The 16,971-nt window shown below is 42.1% G+C and overlaps 1 long non-coding RNA gene across 4 annotated transcripts; it reads right to left on the minus strand.

Moving 5' to 3' along the window:
• Window positions 1–3,983: 3,983 nt before the first annotated feature.
• On the minus strand, window positions 3,984–16,083 carry LOC147057313 (uncharacterized). Of its 4 annotated transcripts, none has more exons than XR_015065986.1 (4): window positions 15,947–16,083; window positions 15,585–15,654; window positions 8,576–8,652; window positions 3,984–4,161 (listed from the first exon to the last, which is right to left on the minus strand). It is a non-coding gene; the product is annotated as an uncharacterized LOC147057313 (long non-coding RNA). The 4 variants fall into 4 exon arrangements; XR_015065985.1 differs by lacking the exon at window positions 3,984–4,161 and adding an exon at window positions 7,521–8,059; XR_015065983.1 differs by lacking the exons at window positions 3,984–4,161; window positions 8,576–8,652 and adding an exon at window positions 14,504–14,832.
• Window positions 16,084–16,971: the final 888 nt, after the last annotated feature.

The following is a 16,971-nucleotide window of genomic DNA, read 5'->3' on the forward strand; positions in this document are numbered from 1 at the left end:
GCTCTATGAGGGTAATTCAGGCCCCCTGCAGACGGAATTCTTTGAATTCAGGGAGGTGCCAATAAGAGGCAAATAAATCATACAGTCGCATAAACAAACCCTGCTGCGCAACACCACAATTTACTTGGAAACAAGTCGGATTTTCTTCGGAATATACTTTACCAGTGGCGCAAACAATAATATGAAGAGGGTATAAAAAGTCGACACGCCCCTGTACAAATTTTACTTTGGAACAACTTGTAGTCCGAAAAGTACGGTACAAGGTTTTTGTTAGTTTGCTTTCCAAAACTAACTAGCCAACTACCGACTCGTTAAATAATTTAAAAACTATAACTCGCAAGTAAAATTGTTAGCGAAAATGATATTTGCATTTTTGTAGTTGCAATTACTTTTTTCCTTTATTTGGTTGACGAAATGATTTTTTCAACTTTAGTTTTGGTCATTTAAATAATGTGAATCATTTTGGGGGGAGAAATTCACTCGTTTTCCACACCCCGGCAGCAAACAAGCATGCGAGCTAACGTAGCAACTAATCAGCTAGCGACCAAACAGTGATTTCCCATTATGGGCTTTTCGCATCACATCAAAATCGCCTTTTTTTAGGGTGAAACAAGCCTGACAACATTTTGTGGCCCATCGCTGAAGGAAAGACAAACAATCTGTCATTGTTAGGCCGTGCCACCAGATTGCTTGTCTATGATTTACACGCCGCTGTAAAACAAAAGACGTGTGCGTCTTCCACCATCAAAAATATTGCAATCAATAAAAAAGCAGGTCCCGATTGAAACTGTCAGCGTCGCCCCCTCATTACGCTCGGCCTCTCCGGCCTGCAAATGTCACAACACCCCGCGAGGTCTTAATTAGCATTCTCAATCATGGCGGCACCTCGCAACACTTTTGGCATTTAATCGCCGTTCCAAACGATACACGGGAAGGATTACACTATTTTAGCAGACTTTGTGATATATTGGCATTTTTTTTCCTCAGTGTTTTAAATGAATACTTCATTCAATATGATATAATCAGAAATAATCAATATTTTTATCAAAATAAACTATTTTATACAATTGTTTTGAACGAATTAACTAGTTAAGTGCAAGTGTGAAATATTGCAATTTGGAGACAGAAACTCATTTCCTTTGAGTTATTCTGTTGCATTCCGAGACATGAACTGCCTATAAATGTCACATTCGCAAGGATTGACGTGTGCTATACGCTAATTAAGATGTTTTTATGCTGCACTTAACACATTAGACATCTTTTCCATGCAAGTGAAGATAATGGCGCTGATGGTGGAAAGAAACAAATCATTTCCATTTGGAAAAACAAGGCAACAGCTCTCATGGCTTATCTTGAGACGCATTAAGACGAGGACTGAATGATAACAGAGTTTGCTTTAAGACCGGCGAGTGGGTGGCTGGGTGGGCCGACTTGCAAGCAGATGGGCTTTATTGTTGAATGATTTGATTTCGGAGAATTCCGAGGTATGGCATATTCCACGGCTGACGAGCTTTTGAGTACGCTTCACAGTGTGAGAGGGGGGAAAAAACTAATAACAGCCAGCTTTATGTGCTGTGAAATTGAATGTAACTAATAGCTGAGTGTATGTACATAAAAGTGAGTCACCGCCGTTCGCAATTGCACACACTCGGTGCCTTGATTTACAGTTCATTCGGTGACAGTGCTCAAAAAAGTTCATATCTCAAATCACCTTCTCCAATTGGAATGAGTGGAAATGGTATCAATTGGTTCCAGCACCTTAAGAATTTTTTTTTAAATATATTTTTTACATTTGTGACAAAAACAGCACTCCATGGCATTTTTTTCCTCATAAAAACATTTAGGAACAACAAATTCAAATAAAGTGTAAAGAATTGAACAGTTTGCGTACAATGAAAATTCAAAGGGCATCGTGCAGCACATTTCATAATTCACTATTCATGTCAATGTCTGGTCCTCGACCTCTACGAATAATATTTGACCTTGTTTTTGGTTCTTATTGAATATTTTGTTTATGAAGGAGCATATATACCATGTTTTATGCAGGGACCGCAAGATATTTGTTGTTCCCCCTGCTGTGCTGAGAGTCCTCGTTAGTTAGTTAGGTAGAAAAGTAATTAGATGTTTGCCTGTGAAGTGTAGCAAAGCGCCCTCGGCGGCATCTCTCATCCTCACTTTTTCCCCTCGCTCTGCTTTTCCAAGTAGTTGACAAATGAGTGGAGGATGAAGGCGTCTCACATTTTTGGGATTGCGCAACCTACATATACACTCAGGCCCCATAATCCCTAAAAAACAAATACAAGCTGGAATGACTTGAAACGTCGTGTTTTGGCTTTCCCTCTCATTTTGAGGAGTTAGTGAGCTGTGACCTAACAGGTTAGCATCTTGTCAGGAACCTATGGAGCGGCAAAAAAAGCAGAATGCCTTTCCGTCCGTCACCTTTAAAGGTGAGTAGTTTCCATGAATAATGCACTCGCTGTTGTATCGCGGGATGGGGGGGGGGGGGGGGGGGGGGACTTTTGCAAATCCGCTTGAAAGTCTTTTGCGTTAATTTAACCTCAGGCCTCTTAATCCTCAATGTCTGATGATGTCATCCTAAAGCAAATCATATGTCACTCTCCGGGGGTCCCGTCTTAACTTTGGCGTACGACCGTGGGGAGCCTCCGACTTTGTGTCGTACCCTTGCGGAACATAAAAGCCCGATTCATCCCAACCTGCGCAAGCTAACGAATGCTTTGCCAAAAGAAAAGAAAAGAAAAAAAAGCCTCCCCATCTATCATTATTACAGAGACGGAGGTGAAAATGTGTTTATCTCGCAGCCGAGGGCGGGGACACCCTTCATCATCCTCGAGGTGTCATTAGGACATTTTTCAAACTTTGTTTACTCATCTTTGGCAATGAGTTTGAGACATTAAGACATCTTCTAATTTACGGCTAATTTTGGTTGAAATGCTATGCTAGTTATGACGATGCTACATCATTCTATAATTATCCTTCAGTATATTAAAAAAAAAAAATCGCCACCCCCATGTCGGACCAACCACAGCCAGTGGCCCAGCAGATGTCAAGATGAGGAAACCATCATTCTAGTGTGAGGAATAATGATGTGCTGTTAGCGTGGAAGAAAAGAAAAAAAAAAAAGCCCTTCAGACGACAAGCGCGTGGGTGGAGTAGCTTGGAGATGAAGAAGATATTCATGTGCCAGCTATTCACAAAGGCCGCAGTGATTACATCTTTTAGACTACCACAGGCCTCGTATTTCAATCGGCCGAGTCATCTGATTGTGTTTCTATATGCTACATTGAAAGCTGCCACTCGAGCTAACATCTCATCTTGGCGCGCCGGCCAGCTCGGGGGATTTGCGGGAAGAATCAAAAAAGATCAAATTCATCCATATCATTCCAACAATATATGTTCACTCTGAGCTGGAAAGAGGAAAAAAAGATGACAGTATTTGGCTCCTAAATTGCCTTAGAATGGAAATGTTTACATGCTAACTGTTGCCCTGCTAGCTTAGCGCAAGAAAGCTACATTGGAAGTACTTTGAAGCATAAGGAGCCAGTGCACCTCTGCGAAGACATGGCCGTCATTAGTCTTGATTGGAGCATCAGAGGCCTAATTAAGAAGCTCCTATTCTGAACACGCCACCGACGGGGCAGAAACGCTATCCTGGGGTGTCGCCTGCATTGCCAGGAGGAGGAACAAGTGGAGCTCGCTGATTAATGTGGAACATAAAACGGAATTTGCCTCATCAAAGCGCCTACGTTTTATAAAAAGGACATCCTGAGGCGACTAGCTTCTTAGCATGCTAACATTTGCTAAGCTAACCCAGCGACCCGCAGACCACAACCAGCCACAAATTCATCTCAAGGCATATCATATCATGTTTTTTTGATCATCAAGAAGGGTACCTTTCAAATGCTAAGCTAACCCAGCGCTATTCAATAAGCCACCCGCGGCCACAAACTTATCTCAAGGCATGTTTTTACTTTATTTTTTTTTTTATAGGCAAGAAGGATGCCTTTCAAATCCTCCAAACAGGAAATGTGTACTTCTACAACCCCTCCTTCCTCTTCTCCATCTCAGCATGATGAGATGATTCATCACAGCAGACAGTTTCCTGAGAGCCAGATGAGATGAGAGTGGGGACGCTGTCATTTTCTATCTCCCGACAAAACACACAGAGATAGCGACAGAGAGAGAGAGAGAGAGGTTACGAGTAGCTGGCCTCGCCGCCGGAGGCCGATAGAACACAAAGGCATGATGGCTGAACATTTGTCCGGCACTTGTAATTAAAGGGGCCGTGCCCCCCCTGCCTGGCAGAGGACCTCCGCTCAACATTAGACACACTTGAGGGATGACTGACGGGGCTTAGAGGACTCTTGTTGCTTCTGAGCTATACAATCCAATAACATGCGACAAAAATCGATATTTTCAAATGACATTTCAAAAAAAAAGTTTTCTCACAAGTTTCTAAAGAGGACAATCGTCTGAAAATAAACTGCCAAGTCCAGGAGCTAGCAAAGCTACTTTTTGTTTTGTACTTTAGCTGATAATTTCAAATGAAGTCGTCGACGGTGCCCTCTGGTGTGTCCCCAACGCATTTAATCCCCCCCCCCCACGTCTTTGAGAGGATTTTGGCTCGGGCTGCATTTCGCCGAACCCAAGAAGCCGCAATAATGACTTTGCTCATTTGCAGCCATACAGATAAGACGGCCTTTTGGTGCGAGTCGCTAATGTGGCTGCGAGCGGCCAAAGTGATTTAAAGCCCATTTCACACTCGGCTTCAAAAGAAAAATAACGGGGCCCAGAACAGCGCCAACGTCACCAGTGTGGAACTTTGGAGAAGTGTCTTTTCTTTTATCAAACAATAAATGACAACTTGGCCTGTTACGATTGAATAGTTTTCGAATCCCATCGATTAATCGGATGAAATTGTATTTGGCAAAACCTTTTTTCGTCTTGACAGTAAAAAAATCCATTTGAAATTCATTCTTAGAATTCTGCAGCTTTTTTTTATTTTATTTATTATTGTCTGTCAAAATTTTTTGCTGAATTGATGCGACCGTGACTTGTTTTTCTCCGATTTTTCTCCGCATGAGGCTTAGCAGTCATGGGTCACATGGTCTTTGTATGACTTTCTATGCACGTTGGCTGTTTCTCTCCTGACACAGCCAGTTTCAGAGTTGAAAAATGAGAAAGAAATAGAATAGAAATAAATCCCTTCATCCGCGTGGGCGAGATGGGGCAATTTTTCCACGATACGTGAAAAGGGCCGAAATGTGTCATTTCGGGGAAACTTTTAAGTTTTCAAATTATATTGCTGTGTTTTTTTTTTATGCCGTTTTAATAAGTGGTTGCAGCGCTCGCCTTTCCCGCTAACTTCTATATTTATCCCTTTGACAGGAAAAGAAGCAGCCGGGAAGTGCCTTTCCGTTCAATTAGAGCTTCTCGGTTCCCACGCGGCTGCCACAGCTGTCAACATGACTGCGGCTCAAACCGGCGCCCGAACAGACACTTTGCCCAATTTATTCCACACGGACTTTAATAACAATTGAAAGTGTTTACATATCAGCACAATACATATTTGACCATGACTCTTTCCTTGTAACATTGCAATTTCAATCTGGATCAAATTATGACCATTTTTTGTTTTGTTTCGACTTTTCTCTAATAATAAATATTAAGACTTGATCTCACAATTACATATCTTTGTCCAAACTAACTATATGCCATTATTCTTGCAACATTAATTCTTTTTCACTCGGATGTTACGCCCTTTTTCAATCATAACTTTATTGACACAAATTAACAATTCAAAATTTTGTTTCACTCGTATCATAACTTTATTGACACAGATTGATAATTCCACATGATTTTTTTTCCACTCGTAAATTACAACTTTTCAATCAGAACTTTATTGACACAAATTTACGATTGCTTTGAAGTCGCATTCTCACTAGATTCCCTCCTATTGACTGAATGTAAAATGTATTTTACAAGATGACAGAGCAGCTAGCATTGCATTATTCTCCCAGGTGGCAAAAACATGAGCCTCAAATGTGCCACTGGCCCTCTAATGACAAAACCTCCTTTATCAGCCACGTCGGCACCTGTGCCGATAATTCCGACCGGCTTCTCCATCCGAGACGTAAATGAGATAAACGCAATCGGACAGGTCGGGCCAGCTCGGTCGCAGTCAAACTCCCAGAAGACTCGTCCGCGAGTTGGCAGGCCGATGCAATTAACAGGTTAAAAAAAGCCTTATTGATCCACTGGTTGAGTTATTGATCCGATGAGTAATGTCTTGACTTCATGATGCATCATGAGTGATTGGCCTGATTCGTTATGACGGCTACTTTTGTGATGCCACGCATCATCAAAGTGACTGACCGCATCATCGCCTTTTGTCAGACAGTAAAAGATGCCCTGAGCTATAAAGACAAAGAATAATTTAATAACAATGATGTTATTATTTTTTTGTAGGATTACCATTACACATGCAATTTGAATAACCAAGAAAATCACCAGTGAGGAAACAACCCAAATAACCAATTGAACCCTAAAAAAAAAAAAAAAGAATCAACAAAATTATCCATTGACCCAATCAATTAACCAACCAACAATAACAAACAACCAAAGTGACTGACCGCTGAAGATAACGTGCCAGTGGTTCGGATGCCGCAAACAACAACGGCGATAGACGCCCGCTTGCTCATAGAAGCAGAAAAGCCTCGTTCTGCTCCGCTTGCTCCACGCTTAAAGTTCACTTCAGCACCCAGTGGAGTGCGGAGCTCATTTCTTCAACTTTCATGAGCACGCTTTGCTGCATCACGCTATCTATCGCCTGGGAGGAAAATAAACGTCTCAAGATATACACAAAGGTGCCACGTATCAACCTTCTTTTAAAGAGTGGAAAATTCCACTGAAAATACTTTCATGGACAACTCATGGAGGTTAACTTTACACTCCTGACCTGTAGGTGGCTGTAATGCACATTACACATAAAAGCTTTTTTTTTTTTCCAGTCACTGAGAAGATCTGACATTCCCCGTGACCTTCAGTGTGCATAACACAATGAACGTGACACACACACACACACCAACGGCGTGGCCTCGGCAGGTGCGTGGCGCTGACGCCGACACATTGTGAGAGGTGAACGAGGAAACGCGGAGGGCCAGGTCTATTTTTACAGCGTGCGGAATGAAATTGTTGTCTGCTGACAATGCTAATTCACTTAGTTGCAAAGTTGGCCAATGATGTCAAGAAAGCGCCTTCGGGGCGACAACGGGTTCATTGTCATAAGATGTTTTATCATTTAGACGTGATGAGTGCAAAATATGCAAATGAGCTGATAGGATATATTTAATAATAGCTCATTTAGGAAGATGTGATTAGGTCAAACGTGGCAGCAGCGTTGCTTTGCAGAGATTGTCTGCTTTTCTATTTGTTCTCCATTTCTTCATTGAAGCACACACACACAGCCAATTCAGTGTGAAATTAGAGCAGGCACTCACTCTGTGTCCATCCCGCCTCTTCAGCTTATCCGTCTTCTTGGCTTCTTAGCGGAGCAGCAGAAAACCTCCCAAAGCAATTACAAGTTGCAGCTAAACACACGACCGCCGCCATTGCCTGAAATTGTTACGCGACGCTCTCCGACTCCCAGATGAAGATAACTTTTGTTCTGAAAGTGAAGTCTCCAGGTTTGAAATGATACACACTGAGAAATAGAATTAGGGCGGAAGTGCTTACGGCTCCCAAAAAGAGATTTGCATGATGGATTTGCGGCGTGACATTGTTGGCACATTTTACAAGAGTCAAAATGATTTTGTGTCATGTCACATGCTCAAACGCGCCTCAAACATCAGAGGTGTCGCTGAGGCCGTTTTTTAAATTTTAAGTGACGCCAAGGTCAGCCGGCGTCACCTTCCTGGGTAAATAACAAGCGTGTCAGCAAAACACAAGGCAGCCCACCCCAGGTGGCACCAGTAGGAAAATGGAGGTGACAGGATAAGGATGGGGAAGAAAAAAAACCCACACATTTGGAATTCCACTGCGCCTGCGGGAAATCAAAAGTGTGAGCTGCCACTCGGCTCATCCTTCACCGACCACAACTCACACGGAAACATCCGTCTGTCTGAGGTCGCTATATCGAACAAAAAACCCAATTCCTCAAATTAAAGACATTTGAAATAACATTAGAATGAAAATACTTTTTTTTTTTTTTAATGAAACCTAATATCTGGCATTTATAGAACAAATTAATCATTTAATTCATTCATATCATTTAATATATGAATAATATTAATGAATATAATCAATTCATCATTCTTGGAAAGCAATTTTTTTTTCATAAGATGCTTTTAGCTATTGTGCTTTTGGTCGTGTGAACCACATTGAGTATGAAATGTCATCAATTAAACTGGCTTCAACATTTTCCCATTCACATACACACGACGCAAAGTTCCATTTGCCCATTCACATCACAAACAAGTTTGTTCCTTCCCCTAAATATGTATTCTTACGACACGCATACGCAGCGGCGTCAAACAAAACACACAGTGCTGACTCGTACCTTTGCCGTCACTCACTTCGGCCGCTCGGAAAGATTTGGAGGACATGCACGACTTCTCTGCCACTTGCGCCGCCGACCTGCAGTCAATAAAGACAGTCAGGAGGAACAAGTCGAGTGTGGAAATGAGAAGCAGTTGAGAAAAATAAAAAATAAATAATGGATGCATATATTCAGCATATAAGTGCGTGTGTGTGTGTGTGTGTGTGTGTGCCATTGACACTCAGTTCATCTCCCTGCCTCCTCTCTCATTTGGTGGACCATAAAACCAAAGTCGAATGGTTTGGCCTCAAGTTGTAAATAATCCAAATAAAAACGTTATTAGCGCGTGTAAATACAAGGAGGGACAGACAACATGTTATTTCTAGAATGCTGTCCACTGTGTGTCTCCATGGTAACGCAAGACCGTTATGGGAAGAGTTAGCCGGCTAACGCTGTGCTAGCAATAGACAACGACAGTTTGAGAGACCTGAGAGATGAATTAGCTTAGCGCTAGCTAGGATGAGGCTAGTACTTTGAGACCAAAAAGTAACGCACTGAAATACAATGACATCCACCACACAGATCGGTAGAGCGCAGAACTTTTCAGCCTGTGCCAAATTCACTAAAATCATGTTACACTACCTGCGCCACAACTTAGACCTCCTTTTATCTGGCTCAAAAATTGTCCAAACAAGCTAAACTAGACTTTCATGGATGTTTAAACGAGCTTTTCTCTGTTGTAAGTTTTGTATAGCACTCAGAAGTTCTGCAGTAATTCATCTTTTTGCTATAAGTATTAAGGGACCAAAAAAAAAATCATTTTATTCATTTTGTTCTAATTAATTGGACGATTAAAACTTCTTTGTGGTTCGGCCACATTCCCACACCAAATTCTTCATTTGAGTCACGAGCAGAAGACGTTTGGGTTTTAATGTTATCAGTGGGAATGTTTGAAAGAAGGCTTTCGGTTCACACGTTTGGATTCTCTCTCAAGGTTAATGCTCACTGCTCGTACTTGCACTCGGCGCCGACCTTCCATCTTCCATCATCATTTATTCATCGACCGGTGCAGATAAGATCAGCAAATCGCAATGCAAGTCGCAATACTTAAAAAAAACAGTAAATTAACGTGTGCATAGAAATGGAGCCCAACAGACGTCATCCGACATAGCGTGACGGTGTTTTTTTTTTCAATCTATCTCTCCCGGCTGGCTCGCCGTCCTTGGCGAATATGTCAGGCTTCAAGGTCGTTCCTGCCTATCAGAGTGATGGACAAACAATAAAAGGAGCTGCGAGTGAGAAGAGACACGACGTGATTTGTTTGACGCCGAAAACCCGATGGACAGGAGCAGAAGGCGCCATAAACAGCAGCGGCGACAACAAGGCTACTTGAACTCAAAGTAGCGCTTTATCGATTATGAATGGCACTCGAGGAAATCCTGGCACATTAGAGAAATAACTGCAAACAATAATGACGCAACATAATACAAGAGAATGTAACCAAATAAATCCGTTTTATGAAGTCTTATTCCTGAGAAATGTTTGATACCACTTTTGTATGACTACCAAGTGATACCGATACCAAGCACCGATACCACTGGTACTTTTCATACCAAAAAAAAAGTACCCAAGTCCCAAAACAATGACAAAGAGTTCTTAAAATTGCACAAAATGAATAACTATTTTCTATTCTTCTCATTTCCAATAGCTGTGATACGGGGTCCCTCAAGGGTCAACCCTTGGACCACTCTTGTTAAATACGATTCGATGTTTCTCAATATGTATCGTGAAGTACAATTCAGTGTAATCCAAACAATTTTGACGGCAGAAAATGGAAACAAATTTCACACTCAAATGAATTAGAATCCAACAAATATTCTTACTATTTACTTTTTAGTATTACATCTTTGGAAACAGGGCAGCTCAATGCAAACATTTATTATCCCGATTTATAGATCCAGAACGACTTTAAAGAAGGATCATTTCAATGAGGTCAGCATATTTGACATTATGAGCTATTTACTATGCATTTTTAAATCATAGCAGCTTCTTATTTCACGTCCATATTTCAAGTGGGGGCGCAATGTTTAATTTGTCTCGTTAATCACTCGTTTTCCGTGATCGATAGCGCTGAAGCATCTTTGCGTGCATACTCGGCAAATAAGAGTTCAAAATGAAGACTTCGGGAAAAAAAAAAAAGCTGGAGTGAACGCTAAATACATATGCAAAAAAAAAAAAAAAAAAAAACAATATTTGTGCTTTTTGATGACAATATAGATTCAGTTGATTTGACATTTAGGACACACGACCTTTACGTGTGTTTTAATTAGACAACATGCTCGGAAACATGTTGCCCGACTCATTCACATCGATACACAGCCCCACACACACACACACCCACACACACACACACACACACACACACACACACACACACACACACACACACACACACACACACACACGCGCACACACACACACACACACACACACACACACACACACACACACACGTGCACGCACATGTTCACGCAGGTGAAATGAAAGAAAGCAGCTGGAGGTCTTCTTCCCCAGGAGACAGACAGATGGTACAACATTAATTAAGCGGAACGACACCGAGGAATTGGACCGACCGCCTCGCAAAGTGTGTGCGTGCGTAAAGTACAAACCTTTGTCAAGAAAACACCCACAGCAGCCTTCTTTGGAGACAAAGAAGAACCTTCCCTTAATTGCACTCAAGAGGCAAAGTCCAATTTATATAACGTCTGCTGGATTATGCTTAGATACTACAAATTGTCTTCTCAAATGTATGAAAGATTTTCCAAAGCACGTGGCAACCTTTGCTGACAACCTGCTAAATGCCGTCAAATGTCACGTGAAGGACTCTCAGGTCTCTCTCCACGTCACGCCACAAATATGATTAACAACCAGAGGGGCCGCTGACGCCGTGTCAATCTCAGGCCCCTTGCCGACAACAATTAGGTGGCCAGCCATTGATGGGAACTGAAAGTAGGGCAGGTTTCGTGTGTGTGTGGTTGTGGGGGGACTCAATAGCCAAAAGTCATTTCACGCTGGGGTGCAAAGCAAAGACGATTACATTGGAGAGCGGCGAGGTATATAAGAGTCACTTGCACTGACTCGCAAGTACTCACACTGTGTACTTAAGTGGACGTAGCCATACTTTGAAAAAATATTCGTCATCACACCTTTGCTGAAAAACTTTGAAATAAATAACATTTCAAACTCTGAAATGTACTTCAATACAAAGGTAATAATCTTGATGTTCACTCGCACATATTTACTTTTTAATTGCCTATAAATGCCACAAGATGGCAGCAAAGCGGTTTTTCTCTATTAGATAAGGCTATGGCCAAATGAAGGTAAACTTGCAACAATATGCCACCAGATGGCACCAAAGAGACATATTTTTGCATTAGACATGGTTCTGGCCCGAGCACAAACTTAGCAAATAGGAGAAATGTATCGTCACCTCACTTATATATAAATATTATTTTGCTACAGAATAACTCAAACTATGAAAAGAACAAAATCTATTAGCAAGAAACAAACATCAAGCAGACGATCAACTTTATCTGCTTTTATGTCACATCTGACGTCTAAGTAATAAAAGTCAAAAGAAATAATAAATAAAGACTCAAATAGAAGAAGACTGAAAAGCCCACTCAAGAACAGTCACGTATTTGTACTTCCCACAATCACTATTGACACATACCCGCACACAACGACACGTTATACACGCTAATTGAACCACTTGACAAATAGTCCCATCTCGCATTCATTCGACGCAAAAACACCTTTTTATATGGAAAGTCCCGAGTAAAAAAAAAAAAAAACCGATGTCTTTTCACGGTCTTCTCAGCAATGTGTTGACGCTGCGCCAAGGAACGGTCGGGAATAGCAAGTACTCATGAAACAGCCTTTTGACTGACAGCGTTTTGTCCTTGCGTCGCTTTGCATTTAAAGGCCAAACAAACTTTTGGACTTCTATTGACGCCGTCCACTTAACTCTATGGCTCTTCATGAAAGACCTCCAAGCGTTTGGCTCTGTAACAAGTGCAGCAAAGAGAAGCCACCACGCGGGAACCGAGCATCAATTGGAATGCGTATTAAGTAAGACATCTCTTTGGAGATTGGGTGGAAAGTGAGACGGCAACAGAACGCCGAGGTCCCAACCGGATACTTTTCTTGTCTAATCTTCAACTGAAGCGGATTAGTCGGCTAATGAAGCCCCCCCGCGTGCAACGTCACGGGTCTTTGGATGGATGGGTTGTTTATCTAAAGGCCAAAAAATAAGAGTCTGATAAAAAAAAAAAAAAGGATGTACTGTGTGGTAGATGCCAAAAGTATTTTTTCTCCATGGAGGGATTCCATTAAAGGTGCGTGTGGGCAGTGAATGACAGACTCCTGAAAGGTGTTTTGGACTCAGACTGTCCACTAATGGCTTTGCATGTGTGCAAATGTCAAGCAAGGCGCCGAATGGAAATCACATCCGCTCCTTAATGGCGACAAACGGAAAGCGACCTGTCATTACAACACTGGCGAGAGTCGCCGACGCTCGGACGGCCAGACGACAGACGGCGGGCGATCTGCCACTATTATGTGATGTGCCCTTCGCCGATTATCTTCGCAATACAGATAGATGGATACATGGATGGATGGAGAACCCAGACGGGAGTTTTTTTCAATAGAAACCCCCGAAAATGGTTGCTAGTACAAACCGACCCAAAATGTTTTTTTGTTTTTTTTTTAAACCTCAAAAAGGGGGTTATTTTGTTTTCACTTAATTCTTCCAAAAGTGCTTATTTTTGTCTCACGTTTTTTCCACTATACGGTTATGATTACAAATAATAAAAACCTCGAGTAACAGTGTGCTCCACCTCTACACAAAAAGGAGCAACATTTTCTCAGCACAGACTCACTGATAAAATATTAAAAGGCGCTACGAGGTGAAAGCGGCGACGGCGGCGGCGTCTCGGAAGGCACGTCAATGGCGGCTGGCAGGCGCTTTGTTTCCACGCCTGCCAGCCGCCATTGATTTAAGGCCCCGCGACAACGGCAGCCTCATTCATCTCACCTGCCTGCTAATGGGACTGTTAGCCGCCCGACGCTAAGGCTACAACGCAGCCGTGGGGCTTCTTGTGCGGGAGGAGAATTTGATGAGCGCCATTAAACTATAAACACGCCACCCGAACATGGGCGGGAAAACAACGGCGGGAGATCATTAGCATCACGGTGGACGGCGGGGCTAGCTTCACGACGACTGCTAATACAATATGAAAAACATTATGGAGACCTTGAGAAAAGCTACTTTTTTTGCTAGATTCAAGATTGATTTTATTGCAGGATGCTAATAATCCATTTTACCGAGCGGATGCCAACGCTAAAAAAGCGCCCACATGAAAACATCTTTGCTTGATGACTCGCATGAATAATTTGACTTGATCTGAGTTTAATTTGACTTTAATTCAATTCTCTTTGCAAATTGACTTCAAACGTGGCCCGTGGAAATCCACGATGATTTTACGATGGCGCCGATTGTCTCGTCCTCGCTCTGCCGACCGTGCCCCGCGTCATTGACGAAGCGCGTAATTAATTGGGCCGAATGAATCAAACGGATGATTCATTCACGGCGGAGATGTTTTGATGTTGTTCAGGAGGCCTACGGGCCACGTTTTGTTTGTGTTTGCATCACGGCTCGCTGTTGTCTGCGTGAAATGAAGATGACAGTGACGGCAAGGCGGATAAATCAAACTACGCTACGATAACACACTCAAACACCGACACGCCGTATTGTATCATAAGAAGAAGACAAAAAAAATATTCAGTCTCTTCCGAGTCACACTGATGCTTTGTCCACCTATCCCTGTCCTTCCTCTATTAAATTAAATTCAATTAAAATGGAAAAAAAATTACAATAAAAATGATAGAGTTAAGTTTTATTGGGGCCCCACACACTCTGATTATTCCAGCACAAAGTTTTGGCCAAAAAGGCATGTCAACATCTACTTTTGTCCAAAAATGAGTGGAGATGGTCTCACTGTCATGTTGGAGTGGAAAGCCAATGAAAGGAAAGGTGCATCCAAGACTCCACGAGAGGTGACAAACGAAGACGAGTGGGATGTCAGCTGGCAGTGCTATTTTTCTTCTGGACCTCCTTGCAGCCAGCCAGCCAGCCGGCAGGCCGACCAGCCGCCCGGCAACACGCTCGCTGTATTTCAATCACTTGACTTGAAGGATGTTGATAGCAGCGTCGACGGCTGGACATGACAGACACTCACTGGCACATTTCAAAACCAGATGCCTTTTTATGCTTTACCCCCTGGGGAGTTTAGTTTTATAAACGTAAGATGTTGTTTTAATTAGTTGGATTACGTGAATCAATATTTGATCCATTTGAGTCATTTTGTTCACAAAGTTGATTTGAACACTGGTCCGGCTATTAACTGAAGACAGATTGTCTGCGAGTTGACTTGGACAAATAATTTTATTTTTATGATCAGCATAAATCCGGCACGGAGGCACGTTAGGCCCGATGGTGGTCATTTCGTTTAAGTACGTAGACTAAGTATTATGAAAGAAATCATCATAAATAAATAAAAACTGGATTCAAATAATACAGTCAAATCAACATTCTTCATGAAATGTAATTAATATCGGAAATTTCTTTACGTATCGGTGTCATCAGTCGGTGCTCCACCATGACTAGAAAGGCGATGGCGCTAACGAGCTCACCTAACAAGAGCCAGGGAATTTGTCTCAGCCAAGACTTTTGCCACATGACATCACATGACAGTGGTGCTGCTAGATTTTGGAGCCGATTGTTCATCTGGCTACTTTGAAGTTGCAGCATTAAAAGCATCTCCATTGATCTTTTCATTCATTTTTCAGTAGGAAAGTGTCGAGATTGAGAGGATTTCAAAATTGGAAATAAGATAAGTGCAAGGTATTTTGAATGTTGTTCAACAATCTGCAACTTTCTATTTTGTATTTATAGATAACATGCACATACCTGACTATGGAGGAGGTCATCTTCAATCTGGCATTGAATGTTGAGGAAGTCTCTTCTTCTTCGTTGGTGTCTGCGGGCGGGCACACCAAAAAAGAGCACAAACTCTTCAATACTTTGAGAAAAATGGAGATAAAACAAAAGACATTGTGATGAAAACCCCGATGATACAAAAAGAAATTGTATTGAGCGTATAATTTAAAAAAAATACATTGAAAATGATCAATGTTAGGCTTAAAAACATAATAAAGGCAAGACAAAAAAACGCTGACTAAAAACAAACCAAAGATAATAAAAAACATGATGAATACACGATAAAAAGGAAAAGACGATCAAAACGTGCATTCATTCTCTCACACGCTTACTTGAGACTTTATCAGAGCATTTGATTAGAAAACAAGCATCCAATTAACATAACGAGCTGCTTTTGTGGCTCTTTGATTAATGAGGATTCTCCCTCATGCAATATGGATGGATGTGTTGCACACACCCCACTCATCCTCAAGTCTTCCTTCCGCGCGCGCACGCACACGTACTGAAACACGGACGCGCGCACGCACGCACGCACGCATGCGCAGAGTATCCAAGCATCTCCACCGTGACGGACGCATCATCCTCTCCCTCAGGAGGTTTGGTGGCCCTTTTTAGAAAGCGTCAACTACGAAGGGGGGAAAAAAAAAAAAAGGGATTGAAGTCGTTTGGGTGCGGGAGAGTTGTCTGAATCATCCTGAGAGATGTTGAATTCCAAAAAGCTATAATGTTTTGGGCTCAACTGGCAGAAATATGGAGGCCGTTAAGGGTCCTATTTTTGTCATTCGTTGTGAGGATAAAGAATTGATACTTTCATGTTTGTCTTGATATGGCTTTCAATATCTTCTATAGATACTAATTGTTAGCCTAAGTTTCCTCAACGTGTATTAATGATCAGTAACCTTCAGATAAGAGCAACAAGAAACAGCTCAGGTCGCTCGTATGTCAAGGCACGGCTGTATTTTCATGATTGTCCAAATGTTATGTTGCAATCTGTGTGAAAGTGATGTGTGCCTAATATTTGCTCTGTTCCTTTGATATGATGCAAGGGATGTCATTTTCTTGCCGCCTCCTGTCAAAAGATTGAAACCTTCACGTTTCATCTTGACGGCCTTTGATCAGACCCCCCCCATCATCTTCATGTGAGTCATGTCCAACAGCCTCACGGAAAAAGGTGGGGGAGGAATGGCATCATTCTGTTCAAGGCCTTTGCCGACACACCACGTCAACCACGGCCCCCCCCCCCAATCTGACCAGAGAGCGTCGCCATGATGGCGGAATGCGAGTGGTCTTCTTCTTAGCGACTAATTGCCTCGGCTGCTGGGCCGCTGGGACTTTTCATGCACTAATTGAGATTTCA

This window comes from Syngnathus leptorhynchus, chromosome 5, assembly GCF_054491065.1.
Source record: "Syngnathus leptorhynchus isolate UIUO chromosome 5, UIUO_Slep, whole genome shotgun sequence".
Lineage (NCBI taxonomy): Eukaryota > Metazoa > Chordata > Actinopteri > Syngnathiformes > Syngnathidae > Syngnathus > Syngnathus leptorhynchus.